Below are 13,927 nucleotides of genomic sequence, written 5' to 3'. Positions count from 1 at the left end.
GAAAAGAAAAAGTAAAACAATTGTGGAAAACTTAACGGAACTCCCCCTTTGGACACCTAGGTTTTATGTCACTGAGCCTTACCTTGGATCCCGGCTCTAGAAGAGCCACTTGTTAGGGATGGGTAAGATGCTGTCTCTAGAAAGGGGGAGATTTCCAGGAATACAAGATACCATTCCCGGGATTCTAATGAATTACCAGGCCAAATATTAACACTCCACCCTCTGGTTTGTAACCAAGAGACTTTCTCCTGATTTGCTACAGGGTCACATTCAACATAGGGGAGTTGATTCAGCTCCAGGTGTAAATCAGAGACCAGCATCCGTGCCTAGTAAAAGGGTCCAAAATTATTTCTGAAGCCATCACAAAAGCTAAGCTTTCATTTGGCAGAAAGAGAATCTGAATAGAGCTTTAGAAAGGTTCTCAATGCTGTTGCTAGGGACGTGTGTGTATCTATGTGCGTATGTGTGTGCGTGCATGTGTGGTATTCCTGTGTGCTCTCAATCAGCAATGCCTCCCTAAATTTAATAAGCAGGCTGTGAAGGTCATTTGCCATTTTATTTCAGAGAGAAACATGAAAAGTGCCTACATAAGTGGCTTTCTAGGAAATCCATTCTGTGTGTCTTATTAGTCATATAAAGCATAACGATGTGAAAGGAACCAGGTGCATCCAGATGAGGCTGGAATGGAAGCACTGGAATCTTTTTTCCTAAGACTGAGCATTTTGGTGTCCTAAGTCCCAAGTCTGCTGACTACTTTTTCTCAGAACCTGCTCAGGCAAAAACTCTAGCATTGGCTGAGCAGCCCCGACTGGATTGGGAGCTTTCTAAAGATGCCCCTAATTCCTGCTGGGAGCTTGTAAAGGATTGCACATGTGCCACAAGGTGAGAGGATGTGGCTGCCACCTGTGTGCTTCTGGTCCCAAGCAGCTGTGGGAGTAAGGGAGTGCCTGGCCCCAGGAGAGCTGTGGACCATTTGCAGTTACAGACTGCTGGATGGGCTCCTGGACGCCAGACGATATTTCTTCCCTGGCAGTTAACATAGTACAAAGCTAACTGGCTGCCTCGTTGCCCCTTTGCTCATCCTTGAGTAACAATCCATTTCGATTCAGTCTTGTTTGCCATGTAGCTTGTTGTCCAGGCCAGCCTTTCCTGATGGACCTCACAGTTACAATAGGCTAAAGACGTAAGGAAGTCATGGCATCATTTTACTACATGCACAAGGGCTTGAGAAATCAAGCCTTCCCAGGGCTGCAGTCCTGAGAGTACACCTAGATTCTGAGCCAGGCTGTTTCCTTCCCCTATTGTCTCCCCGTGCATCATCTGCTCTTTTGTTTTGCATTAAGAGTAGCTTAGTGATCATGGACTTCAGCTCTTGCCTGTAGTGATCCTCCTCGCATTTTGTTCTTTACACAGAATAGGAAGGAGGTTTGCTTGCTTTGCGCAGAGGCTGAGCCACAGGAGAAAGCAAAGTCAATGTGATTTATTGAATGAAATTACTGTACAATTACCAACAACTTGTTCCTCTGCTGCCTCAGACAACCTAAACTGGTAAGTCCAATTTATTGTTGTCTTTCTTCGTGTGAATGTGGGGCTTTCTTAGTTACCGATTATTTTTTAAATGTGTATGTGTTGCTGTGGTTTAAATGATTTTAAAAATCTGCATCTTCCAAAGTTAGCTGCAGGCAGTCCATGAAAAATGCACACAAGACATACTGAGTGGTTCTGCAATAGCACATACACGTTTATGTGGATAGGTAAGGATGGGGGTAGAGAAGCCCCATTTCTGATAATTGGTCATTTTGTTTGCAGCAAGCTTAAGGACATTTTGTGCTTGCATAACTGATTAGCATTAGCTATGAAAAATATATTATTCTTTTGTTGTGTAAGATCATTTTCCACTCGGGTTCCTGAGTGCCTACAAAATACTTGTTGGATCAGGTAAAGATGGAGCCCATCATGCTGATAATCCTGAATACAAATCCAGTCATATTGCGGTCTTTAATCCAGTCTGCAGGGTGGACATCCAGAGAGGAATGCCAGCATTCCGTCCATCCTGGGTGGGCATGCTCATAAATAACATCATGATAGTGAGGTTGAGGATACCTGCCAAGGGGACACAATAGACATGCGTGCAAACCCTTGCTTGATCCACTGCCACTTTTACCCCCATGTTTCTTAAGTCCTTTACTCCATGAAGATATATGTTTGGGAGGATGCCCTAGGTTTGAAAGTGGGATATTTTGAGTTCCCTGTTACCCATGCTGGTTGTTGGCCCATCCAAGGCTGCTGGAAATACCATTGATAATCAAGGCTAAGTTTGCTTCTATGCTGGGCCCCCCAAATCCCTGTACTCTCATTTAATTTTCTCATTTCCTAAATAAGACGTAAGCCAGTTTCTGCAGAGGGGGAAAGTGAATGGAGAAAGCTGTTGCTTTTCTTACCACCACCGCCATGTCTCCTTAGTCTTTTGTTTGCCTGGCTACTGCAAGACTTTATGGAAGCATCAATCCATCTCTGGTGGGCTCAGAGTCCACATAAATGTTATTTAGAAGTTAATGTCTTTGGTGCACTCTATCTGCAGTATATCATTGGCTATTCAGATGAAGTTGTGGCCTTGGGTGCTGACAAGGATGGATGATGTTGGAAGAGTGAGCAGCATGCTTCTTTAAATAAAAACCAAAGTTAAGAAATCTGAGAGATGGGTGGCGTTTTGCCTAGTAGAAAGTATCCCCAGGCCACTCAATCACAAGAGCAGGGTCATTCTCCCACATGATTTGGCTATTTCACAAATGATGGCATCCTAACAGAAAGGAGACAGCATTGCTTAGTGGTTAGAGATGTCAGGAAAGCAAGTCCCTTTTGCTGGTTCTGAGACTAAGTGTGTGTCTTTGAGAAATTCACTTAGTCTCCCTGAATCTCCATTCCTCCACTCCTTCCATTCCTGATTGTTTCAAAGAAGATATGCTAAGCTCGATGAATGTATCCATGAGCTATTACTTAAATCTTTCTTGTTAAAGGATGTAATAGGTAATTAAGATCATTGTTCATACACTTCAATGCAGAGATCATGCATCAGAAACCCACAAATGAGATTTTATGTGGGGATGAGGCGATGCCTGCTCCCTCCCCCCATCTAATGGATATGGAGTAGTCTGAAGGAACCATGATTACCCTTCGGGAATTAGAAGGGGAGAATAGAGATGAAAAATGTCATTTTTAAAAAAACTTAAAATTCTGGGCTTCCCTGGTGGCACAGTGGTTGAGAGTCCGCCTGCCGATGCAGGGGACACAGGTTCGTGCCCCGGTCTGGGAAGATCCCACATGCCGAGGAGCGGCTGGGCCCGTGAGCCATGGCCGCTGAGCCTGCGCGTCCAGAGCCTGTGCTCCACAACGGAAGAGGCCACAGCGGTGAGAGGCCCGCATACTGCAAAAAAAAAAAAAAAACTTAAATTTCAAATAAATAGGTAATGTAAATAATTTTTTTCATTATTGGTCAATAATAACTGATTTTCTATACCTAGGATGACAAGATACTGAAGGTCTTAAATGTTTCAAATAAACAAACGTGGAAATATTTGGGCAGAGTTAACTCAGGGATGAGAGAAACCCATGTATTGAATTTATGACAACTTTCAGATGTTGAACTTACCCCCATACCCATGTACATGGAATTAGCAGCTGTAAATATACTGTGATTTCGTTCTAGAAGGCTCATTTACGAAAAAAAATCACACACACAAAAAAGTTCCATCTCTAGGATTGAGGTACCTGAAATTCTTTTATCAGGAATTCAGTTAAGTATTGCTGTCTTTTATTAAATACAGATATTTCTTAGGAGGAGTAATAAATTAAGCCACCAATACTTTATCATAAATGAATGTATTAAATGTTTTCTACCTCAGGGGAAACCCAAAGAATGCTGCATTAATATTATATTAATTATCCTGCTTTCTTTTGATGTCATACGTGTCTCCAAGAACTTCCCTCATAATTATTATTTCACTCTTGATCAGAAAACTAAGTAGTCTTTAGGACAAGCCAAGTCCTTTTTGTGTGTAATGCTTGGCTTAGACAATATCATCTAGGTTTTTTCTAGGCCCTTGAGAGTCACACTGTGGAAAGCTGAACTTACCATCTTTCTCCTTTAAATCCACTCTTCTTCCTGTGTTCTTTTGTTTCGTTTTGTTTTTTAAATTATTGGTGGAACCATTATTTGGCTAGTTAGCCAAGCAAAGCTCATAGAAGTTACCTTATATTTCCTGATTCCTTTAGCCCTTCCACCCAATCACTAACAAAGCTTGGTCCATTTTACTTTCTTCATCTTTTTAATCTGTCCAGCCCTCTCCATCCCTATTGCCATATACTGTAGTTGAAGTCACCAGCTCTCACAGGGACTTCTTCAAGACCTTCAGACTTGGTTGTCACTTGTCACTGGTCCCACCACAACCCTCTCCCTTTCCAATCACCCTCTGGATGCCTCCAGAGTAATTCTGTAAAAATGCAAATATCAGCTTTTTCTTAAAGTTCTCTAGCGATTCCCTGTTGTGAACAGGTTGAAATCTATGCTTCTTAGAATGGCATGCCAAGTCCTTGATAGCCTGGCCCTGCTACCTCTCCAGGCTCCTTTCCGAAGTTCCTGGCATGGTGGATGAAATGTACCAGTGAATGTGTCAGAGCCCAGAAAAATACCATTAGGGCTCCTGTGGACATTGACTTACCAGCAGCACCATGACAGTTCACATTTCCATGTCCCAATCTGAGCTATTCTACCTAGAATGACTTTTTATTCCTTCCTAAATTCCTGCTCGGGCATCACCTTCTCTAATCCATTTCCCCACACCCCATTCTCCCATGACCACCTCCTCTTACCCACGAAGTTAATCAATTATCCCTTTTGCTACTTCTTTGCCTTAGGCATTTGAGAGCAGTGTCTAGAGGTTAATTTGTCAGATAGAGACCCATATGACCTGGGCTTGAATCCCAGATCTGCGCCTTAGAAGCGTCCCAATTTCTTCCTGCGTAAAGTGGGGATGATAATAGTCCTTACTTCACAGGGCTGTTGTGGGATTCTGTGAACTGATATATATAAAGGCATTATTTTGAATAGTGCCTGGCTCACAGAAGGTGCCATAGAAGTAAAAGGTATTATTATTCCATAATTTCACATATCACACTATTTCATAGCCACATGCACTTGCATAACTGCCCTCCTTTTTAGCCTATGAGCCCCTTGGGATACAGGTAGGGTAATTGTCTTGTTTCAATTTGCCTAGGATTTTCCCAGTTTTAGAACTGTAAGTCCTGTAACCAGGGAAACCCCTCAGTCCCAGGCAAACCAGGAGAGCTGGTCACCCTATGAGGACCCTATCTTATTCACCTTTGAATCACCAGGGTCTATCACAGGATACATAGGTTACAGAGTAGACTATCCATAAGGGTTTACTGAACTATAGAACCAATATTAATTGCCTTTTCACTTTCTACCTCATAAAGATGCTGTTAAACTTCAAAAATCAGTCTTCTTCTTGCTGTGAAGTCACAGCTGACTTTTCAAAACTTGTCACTGAATAACTGAATATATTATTTTTTTAAATGCACAGGAACTAGAAAGGATGATTCCACCCTGTTATATATCATCAGTGTAATAGAATCGGCCACCCTTTAGCAATCGGAGACATAACTGTCATGTTAACAGCAGGGGAGAATGGGGGTGTCATACTTTCTTTTCTATCTGGTGACAGGCAGGTTGAAGTCTGAAGGTCCCTAGTTCACATCACAGCCTGAAGAGCAACCTTGTCCCAGTCAGAAATGTTCCCTTCACTGAATGTATCTGTCTACCCAGTTGTCAAGAATGGCTAGAGCTCCTGTTTCAAATATGCTTTGTCTTACAACCACTCCTAACCCAAATTGGCTCAGATCATTTTTCACAGTAAAAATACAGTAAGAAAGCCCCACAACCAAGATCCTGTGAGACAGGGACTCTGGACATGCCAGAACTCATAATGAGGACAAGATCTTGTCTTCAGAATCAAGGTCTAGGAAGAAGCTGACAGGCAGCCAGACCAAGATCCCTCAGGCAGAATAACAACAGAGTTGCTAAGAGCATGAGCTTTGGAGTCAGAGTTCAAATGCTACCTCCTCCATTTACTGAATCTTGTACAAATTAATCACCTCTCTGGGCCTCAGTTTCCTTGTTTGTAAAATGAGGATGTAATAACAGTACTGACTTTCTCATAGGATTGTTATTACATTTTGTCTTAGCCTGTGAAAACAAAGCCTGAGGCAGAGTCAATTGCAAATATTCTATTAGGTATTGGGAGATATAACCTCAGGGCATCAAGAGTGAAGGGAAAAAGGGAAATGAGTCAAGGAAGGAGGGAAAACAAATACAGATGGTTTGTAACTGAACTAGCCAAGGCATCATGAGAAAACACATATGGCTGTTTGTTTGCCTGTGACTGCTTCCAAGAAGCCTTCAAAACAGTCCACAGGGAAGGAATGGAGAGGAAATTATCTGCTGGCTACTTCCAGTCTCCTGTCTCTCATTGGTCCAGTTTTTTCCATTTCCAGATAGTATTACCCAGTCCTTCAAGTTAGACATGAGTGAAGCTGAAGCCTCCCTCCATGGGTCTGGTTGGGTCAGAGCTGTTGCAGCTCTGTCACAGCAAGCATGATGGACCCACCCTTCACTTGAGACAGCTGGTGGCATTTAGAGACAGGGTGATGGCAACAGCCAAAGCTCTCTGTTTGAGCAAGTGGCCAAAGCCCAGGGAACAGGTAGTTTTGAAATAAATCTGAAGAGACTCCACTCTCCACAGGTTATTCCCGCCATTTTGTACCTGGATTGATTAGGCTACGGTCACTCTTTCCTTACAGCTTGGCTCCAGGTATATTCACAGGGCCTCCAAAAGTGTAACTGAGATCAGGCCATAATATGTCAAAGAGCAGAAGTCTTTAATTTTCATGAAGTTCAATTTATCAATTTATTTTATGGTTTGTGCTTTTTGTGCCTCCTCTAAGAAATCATTGTCTTATTCAAGTTCACAAAGACTTTCTCCTATGTTTTCTTCTAGAAGTTTTACAGTTTTAGCTTTTGCAGTTATTTCTACAATCTACTTCATTTTAAGTTAATTTTTACATATGATATGAAGTAGGAGTTGAGGTTCTTTTTTTTTCTGGCATATGTATATCCCATTGTTCCAGCACTATTTGTTGAAAAAATTCTTTTTCTCTATTGAATTACCTTGACACTTTTGTCAAAAATCAATTGATAATATATGTGCAGGCTATTTCTAGGCTCTCTACTCTGTTTCATTCACCTATATGTCTATCATTATGCCACTGTCTTTATCTATATAGCTATCCTTACACCAGTACCATGTCTTGATTATTGTAGCTTTATAAGTCTTGAAATCAGGTCATGTAAGCAACTTTTTTCTTTTTCAAAGTTGTTTTGACTATTTTAGATTCTTTCCATTTTCATACAGCTTGTCAATCAATTTCAAGAAAGAAAGAAAGAAAAAGAAAGAAAAAGAAAGAAAGAAAGAAAGAAAGAAAGGAGGGAGGGAGGGAGGAAGAAAGGAAAGGGAGGGAGGGAGGGAGAGGAAGGGAAGGAGAAAGAGAGAAAGAGAGAGAGAGAAATAGAGAAAGAGAGAAAAAGAGAGAGAGAAAAAGAAAGAGAAAGAAAGAAAGGCTGCTAGAATTTTGATTGAGACTGAATTGAATCTACAGCTCAATTTGGAAGAATTGGCACCTTAACAATACTAATACTTCTGATCTGATCATGAAGAAGGTATATCTATATTTATTTAGATCTTCTTTAATTCACTCATTAATGTCATGTAGTTTTAAGAGTATAGGTCTTGCATATATTTTGCTGCATTTAGTTCTAAGTAGATTTTTGAGGATTTATTAGATTATTCTACAAAACTTTCATGTCATCTGCAAATGAAGACTGTCTTGCTTCTTTCTTTCCAATCTATATGCCTTTATCTTTCCTGTCTTACTTCACAGCAAGAACACCTAGAACCCTAGAAAAGGAAGGATTGGACATTCTTGCATTGCTTCTGATCCTAGGAGGAAGCACTTTGTCTTTAATCACTAAATATAATGTTGACTATAGGTTTTTGCAGACTCTCTTTATCAGATTGAAGAAGTTCCCTATTCCTGAAACTTCTTTTAATCATAAATGGATATTGAATATTGTCAAATGCTGCTTTGTCTGCATTTATTAAGAGGACCATATGGTTTTTTCCCCTTTATTCTGTTAATGTAATAAATTATGCTTGAATGTTACACTAACTTGCTTTCCTGCAATAAACCATGCTTGATCATGATGGATTATCCTTTTTGTATATTGCTGAAGTTTATATGCTAACATTTTATTGACATTTTTTGCCTCTATGTTCATGAGAGACATCGGGCAATAGCTTTCTTTTCTTGTAATGCCTTTTTTCTGGTTTTGGTATCAGGGCTTCAAAAATGAACCCAAATTTTACAGAGGTTTATGTAGGATTGGTATAATTTCTTTCCTAAAGGTTTGACAGACCATAACATTTAACATGACTTTTATTAAAGATTTGGGGATAAAATAATTATTAGGATGCAAAAAAAAATCATAAAACCAGAAATTAGCTTTCCCATAGAAAATCTCTGCCTGGTTAACTATCTCCTAAAGTCTAGTCCTGTATCCATGTTGCAGAGATCAGCACACCTTCAATCTGTGTCCCCTTCTCTTTGTAACTCAGGTCTCCTAATCCTCTTTCATGGAAGAAGAATATATATATTTTCTTTCTTTAGAGCAAATCCCGAGTCTTATTAAAGTCTTATTATTACTAAAATAATACCTTAAAATTGATTAATAGTGGTACACCCATACAATGGAATACTCTTCAGCAATAAAAAGTGAAGAACTACTAATAGACATTACAATATGGATGACTCTCAAAATAATAAAGCTGAGTTAAAGAAGCCAGGTAAAAATATAGATGGACAACAGGCACATGAAGAGATGCTCAGCATCGCTAATTATTAGAGAAATGCAAATCTAAACTACAGTAAAGTATCACCTCACACCAGTCAGAATGGCCATCATCAAAAAGTCTACAAATAATAAATGCTGGATAGGGTGTGGAGAAAAAGGAACCCTCCTACACTGCTGGTGGGAATGTAAACTGGTACACCCACTATGGAGAACAGTATGGAGGCTCCTTAAAAAACTAAAACTAGAGTTCACATATAATCCCACTCCTGGGCATATATCCAGAGAAAACCATAATCCAAAAAGATATACGTGCCCCAATGTTCACAGCAGCATTATTTACAATAGCCAAGACATGGAAGCAAACTAAATGCCCATCAAAAGATGAATGGATAAAGATGTGATTTATATATATATATATATTTATACACACACACACACACACACACACACACAGTGGAATATTACTCAACCATTAAAAAGAGTAAAATAATGCCATTTGCAGCAACATGGATGGACCCAGACATTATCATATTAAGTGAAGTAAGTCAGAGAAAGACAAATATCATATGATATCACTTATGGGGAATATTAAATAATCAGACAAATGAACTTCTTTACAAAACAGAAATAGACTCACAGACATAGAAAACAAACTTATGGTTACCAAAGGGAAAAGGAGGGGGAGGGATAAATTAGGAGTTTGGGATTAACACATACACACTACTGTACAGTAAGTCCCCTACATGCAAACCTTCAAGTTGCAAACTTTCAAAGATGCAAACGTGCATTAGTATGTCCAACCACGTAAATTAGTTCATGTGTCTGGCGTACATTGTCATGTTCATGCATCCTCTACAAGTGGTTGTGCTTTTGTGTACTTTACTGTACAGTACTGTATAGAGTACAGTAGTACAGTATATTTATTTCAAGCTAGATCTGCAAGAGGACGATTTCATTTAACTCTTTGCTGTGCAACACAAGGAGCTTATTAATGAAGACCTGAAGGAGTTGGAGGCCCAGAGAAAGGACAAAGAGAGACAAGAGAAAGAAGAAATAACTGAAGAACCAAAGAGATTCATGATGCAGGAAATGGCAAGGGGATTTTCTTTACTTAAGAAGGCACCCCAAAGTTAGCAGAAGGAAAGAAATCATAAAGATCAGATCAGAAATAAATGAAAAAGAAATGAAGGAAACAATAGCAAAGATCAATAAAACTAAAAGCTGGTTCTTTGAGAAGATAAACAAAATTGACAAACCATTAGCCAGACTCATCAAGAAAAGAAGGGAGAAGACTCAAATCAATAGAATTAGAAATGAAAAAGCAGAAGTAACAACTGACACTGCAGAAATACAAAAGATCATGAGAGATTACTATAAGCAACTCTATGCCAATAAAATGGACAACCTGGAAGAAATGGACAAATTCTTAGAAATGCACAACCTACCAAGACTGACTCAGGAAGAAATAGAAAATATGAATAGACCAATCACAAGCACTGAAATTGAAACTGTGATTAAAAATCTTCCATCAAACAAAAGCCCAGGACCAGATGGCTTCACAGGCGAATTCTATCAAACATTTAGAGAAGAGCTAACACCCATCCTTCTCAAACTCTTCCAAACAATATCAGAGGAAGGAACACTCCCAAACTCATTCTGCGAGGCCACCATCACCTTGATACCAAAACCAGGCAAGGATGTCACAAAGAAAGAAAACTACAGGCCAATATCACTGATGAACATAGATGCAAAAATCCTCAACAAAATACTAGCAAACAGAATCCAACAGCACATTAAAAGGATCATACACCATGATCAAGTGGGGTTTATTCCAGGAATGCAAGGATTCTTCAATATACGCAAATCAATCAATGTGATACACCATATTAACAAGTTGAAGGAGAAAAACCATATGATCATCTCAATAGATGCAGAGAAAGCTTTCGACAAAATTCAACACCCATTTATGATAAAAACCCTGCAGAAAGTAGGCATAGAGGGAACTTTCCTCAACATAATAAAGGCCATATATGACAAACCCACAGCCAACATTGTCCTCAATGGTGAAAAACTGAAACCATTTCCACTAAGATCAGGAACAAGACAAGGCTGCCCACTCTCACCACTCTTATTCAACCTAGTTTTGGAAGTTTTAGCCACAGCAATCAGAGAAGAAAAGGAAATAAAGGGAATCCAAATTGGAAAAGAAGAAGTAAAGCTGTCACTGTTTGCAGATGACATGATACTATACATAGAGAATCCTAAAGATGCTACCGAAAAACTACTAGAGCTAATCAATGAATTTGGTAAAGTAGCAGGATACAAAATTAATGCACAGAAATCTCTGGCATTCCTGTACACTAATGATGAAAAATCTGAAAATGAAATCAAGAAAACACTCCCATTTACCATTGCAACAAAAAGAATAAAATATCTAGGAATAAACCTACCTAAGGAGACAAAAGACCTGTATGCAGAAAATTATAAGACACTGATGAAAGAAATTAAAGAGGATACAAATAGATGGAGAGATATACCATGCTCCTGGATTGGAAGAATCAATATTGTGAAAATGACTCTACTACCCAAAGCAATCTACAGATTCAATGCAATCCCTATCAAACTACCACGGGCATTTTTCACAGAACTAGAACAAAAAATTTCAAAATTTGTTTGGAAAAACAAAAGACCCTGAATAGCCAAAGCAATCTTGAGAACGAAAAACGGAGCTGGAGGAATCAGGCTCCCTGACTTCAGACTATACTACAAAGCTACAGTAATTAAGACAGTGTGGTACTGGCATAAAAACAGAAAGATAGATCAGTGGATCAGGATAGAAAGCCCAGAGATAAACCCACGCACATATGGCCAACTTATCTTTGATAAAGGAGGCAGGAATGTACAGTGGAGAAAGGACAGCCTCTTCAATAAGTGGTGCTGGGAAAACTGGACAGGGACATGTAAAAGTATGAGATTAGATCATTCCCTAACACCATACACAAAAATAAGCTCAAAATGGATTAAAGACCTAAATGTAAGGCCAGAAACTATCAAACTCTTAGAGGAAAACATAGGTAGAACACTCTATGACATAAATCACAGCAAGATCCTTTTGGACCCACCTCCTAGAGAAATGGAACTAAAAACAAAGATAAACAAATGGGACCTAATGAAACTTCAAAGCTTTTGCACAGCAAAGGAAACCATAAACAAGACCAAAAGACAACCCTCAGAATGGGAGAAAATATTTGCAAATGAAGCAACTGACAAAGGATTAATCTCCAAAATTTATAAACAGCTCATGCAGCTCAATAGCAAAAAAACAAAGAACCCAATCCAAAAATGGGCAGAAGACTTAAATAGGCATTTCTCCAAAGAAGATATACAGACTGCCAATAAACACATGAAAGAATGCTCAACATCATTAATCATTAGAGAAATGCAAATCAAAACTACAATGAGATATCATCTCACACCAGTCAGAATGGCCATCATCAAGAAATCTAGAAACAATAAATGCTGGAGAGGGTGTGGAGAAAAGGGAACACTCTTGCACTGCTGGTGGGAATGTGAATTGGTACAGCCACTATGGAGAACAGTATGGAGGTTCCTTAAAAAACTAAAAATAGAACTACCATATGACCCAGCAATACCACTACTAGGCATATACCCTGAGAAAACCATAATTCAAAAAGAGACATGTACCGAAATGTTCATTGCAGCTCTATTCACAATAGCCCGGAGCTGGAAACAACCTAAGTGTCCATCATCGGATGAATGGATAAAGAAGATGTGGCACATATATACAATGGAATATTACTCAGCCATAAAAAGGAACGAAACTGAGCTATTTGTAATGAGGTGGATAGACCTAGAGTCTGTCATACAGAGTGAAGTAAGTCAGAAAGAGAAAGACAAATACCGTATGCTAACACATATATACGGAATTAAAAAAAAAAATGTCATGAAGAACCTAGGGGTAAAACGGGAATAAAGACACAGACCTACTTGAGAACGGACTTGAGGATATGGGGAGGGTGAAGGGTAAGCTGTGACAAAGCGAAAGAGAGGCATGGACATATATACACTACCAAACGTAAGGTAGATAGATAGTGGGAAGCAGCCGCAGAACACAGGGAGATCAGCTCGGTGCTTTGTGACCGCCTGGAGGGGTGGGATAGGGAGGGTGGGAGGGAGGGAGACGCAATAGGGAAGGGATGTGGGAACAGATGTGTATGTATGACTGATTCACTTTGTTATAAAGCAGAAACTAATAAAAAATAAATTTAAAAAAAAAGAAGGCACTGTTCAGGCTTTCCTGCTGGTGCAGTGGTTGAGAGTCCGCCTGCCGATGCAGGGGACACGGGTTCGTGCCCCGGTCCGGGAAGATCCCACATGCCAGGGAGCAGCTGGGCCCATGAGCCGTGGCCGCTGAGCCTGCGTGTCCGGAGCCTGTGCTCCACAACGGAAGAGGCCACAACAGTGAGAGGCCTGCATACCCCCCCCCAAAAAAAAGGCACTGTTAGTTTTTGAGGCACAGGACCCAAATGTAGAATGGTACACAAAGGTTGCAGCAGCCGGTCAGAATGCAATCCAGTGCTACCGTATTATCTATGATGAGAAAAAAAGAGCTACTACCCAGACATCACTGGATCATTTTTTCAAGAGGATAGATGGAATTGAATCCAGCAAGGAACCAGAACCTATGCCATCAACGTCAGGCGTAAGTGAAACTGCAGCTTACCTTCCATTCCCTATTGCTGATGATCCTTCAGCTCTACCACCTCCCACCTCCTCTCCCTCCTCCAGTCAGTAACTCTTCTTACCTGTTCACTCAATGCCAGCCACTGTATGCCAGCTCTTGAACTGTACTACTGTACCTTTCAAGGTACTGTACTGTAAGATTAAAAATGTTTTGTTTTTTGTGTTTATTTGTTTTTTATG

General features: G+C 39.9%; 1 protein-coding gene across 1 annotated transcript in view; it reads left to right on the top strand.

Annotated features, from left to right (window-relative positions):
* The window catches only part of ANKFN1 (ankyrin repeat and fibronectin type III domain containing 1), a gene marked incomplete at its 3' end in the record, with an annotated part of 414,694 nt that overhangs the window by 255,195 nt on the left and 145,572 nt on the right, over positions 1-13,927 (top strand). The window contains exon 3 of the mRNA XM_079725196.1: positions 1,414-1,548. The remainder of the gene's footprint in view (positions 1-1,413; positions 1,549-13,927) is intronic.

Source organism: Hyperoodon ampullatus (assembly GCF_949752795.1).
Source record: "Hyperoodon ampullatus genome assembly, chromosome: 19".
In the NCBI taxonomy this organism is placed as follows: domain Eukaryota; kingdom Metazoa; phylum Chordata; class Mammalia; order Artiodactyla; family Ziphiidae; genus Hyperoodon; species Hyperoodon ampullatus.
The sequence above is the reverse complement of the archived record's forward strand: the minus strand, read 5'-3'. Positions and strand labels throughout refer to the sequence as shown.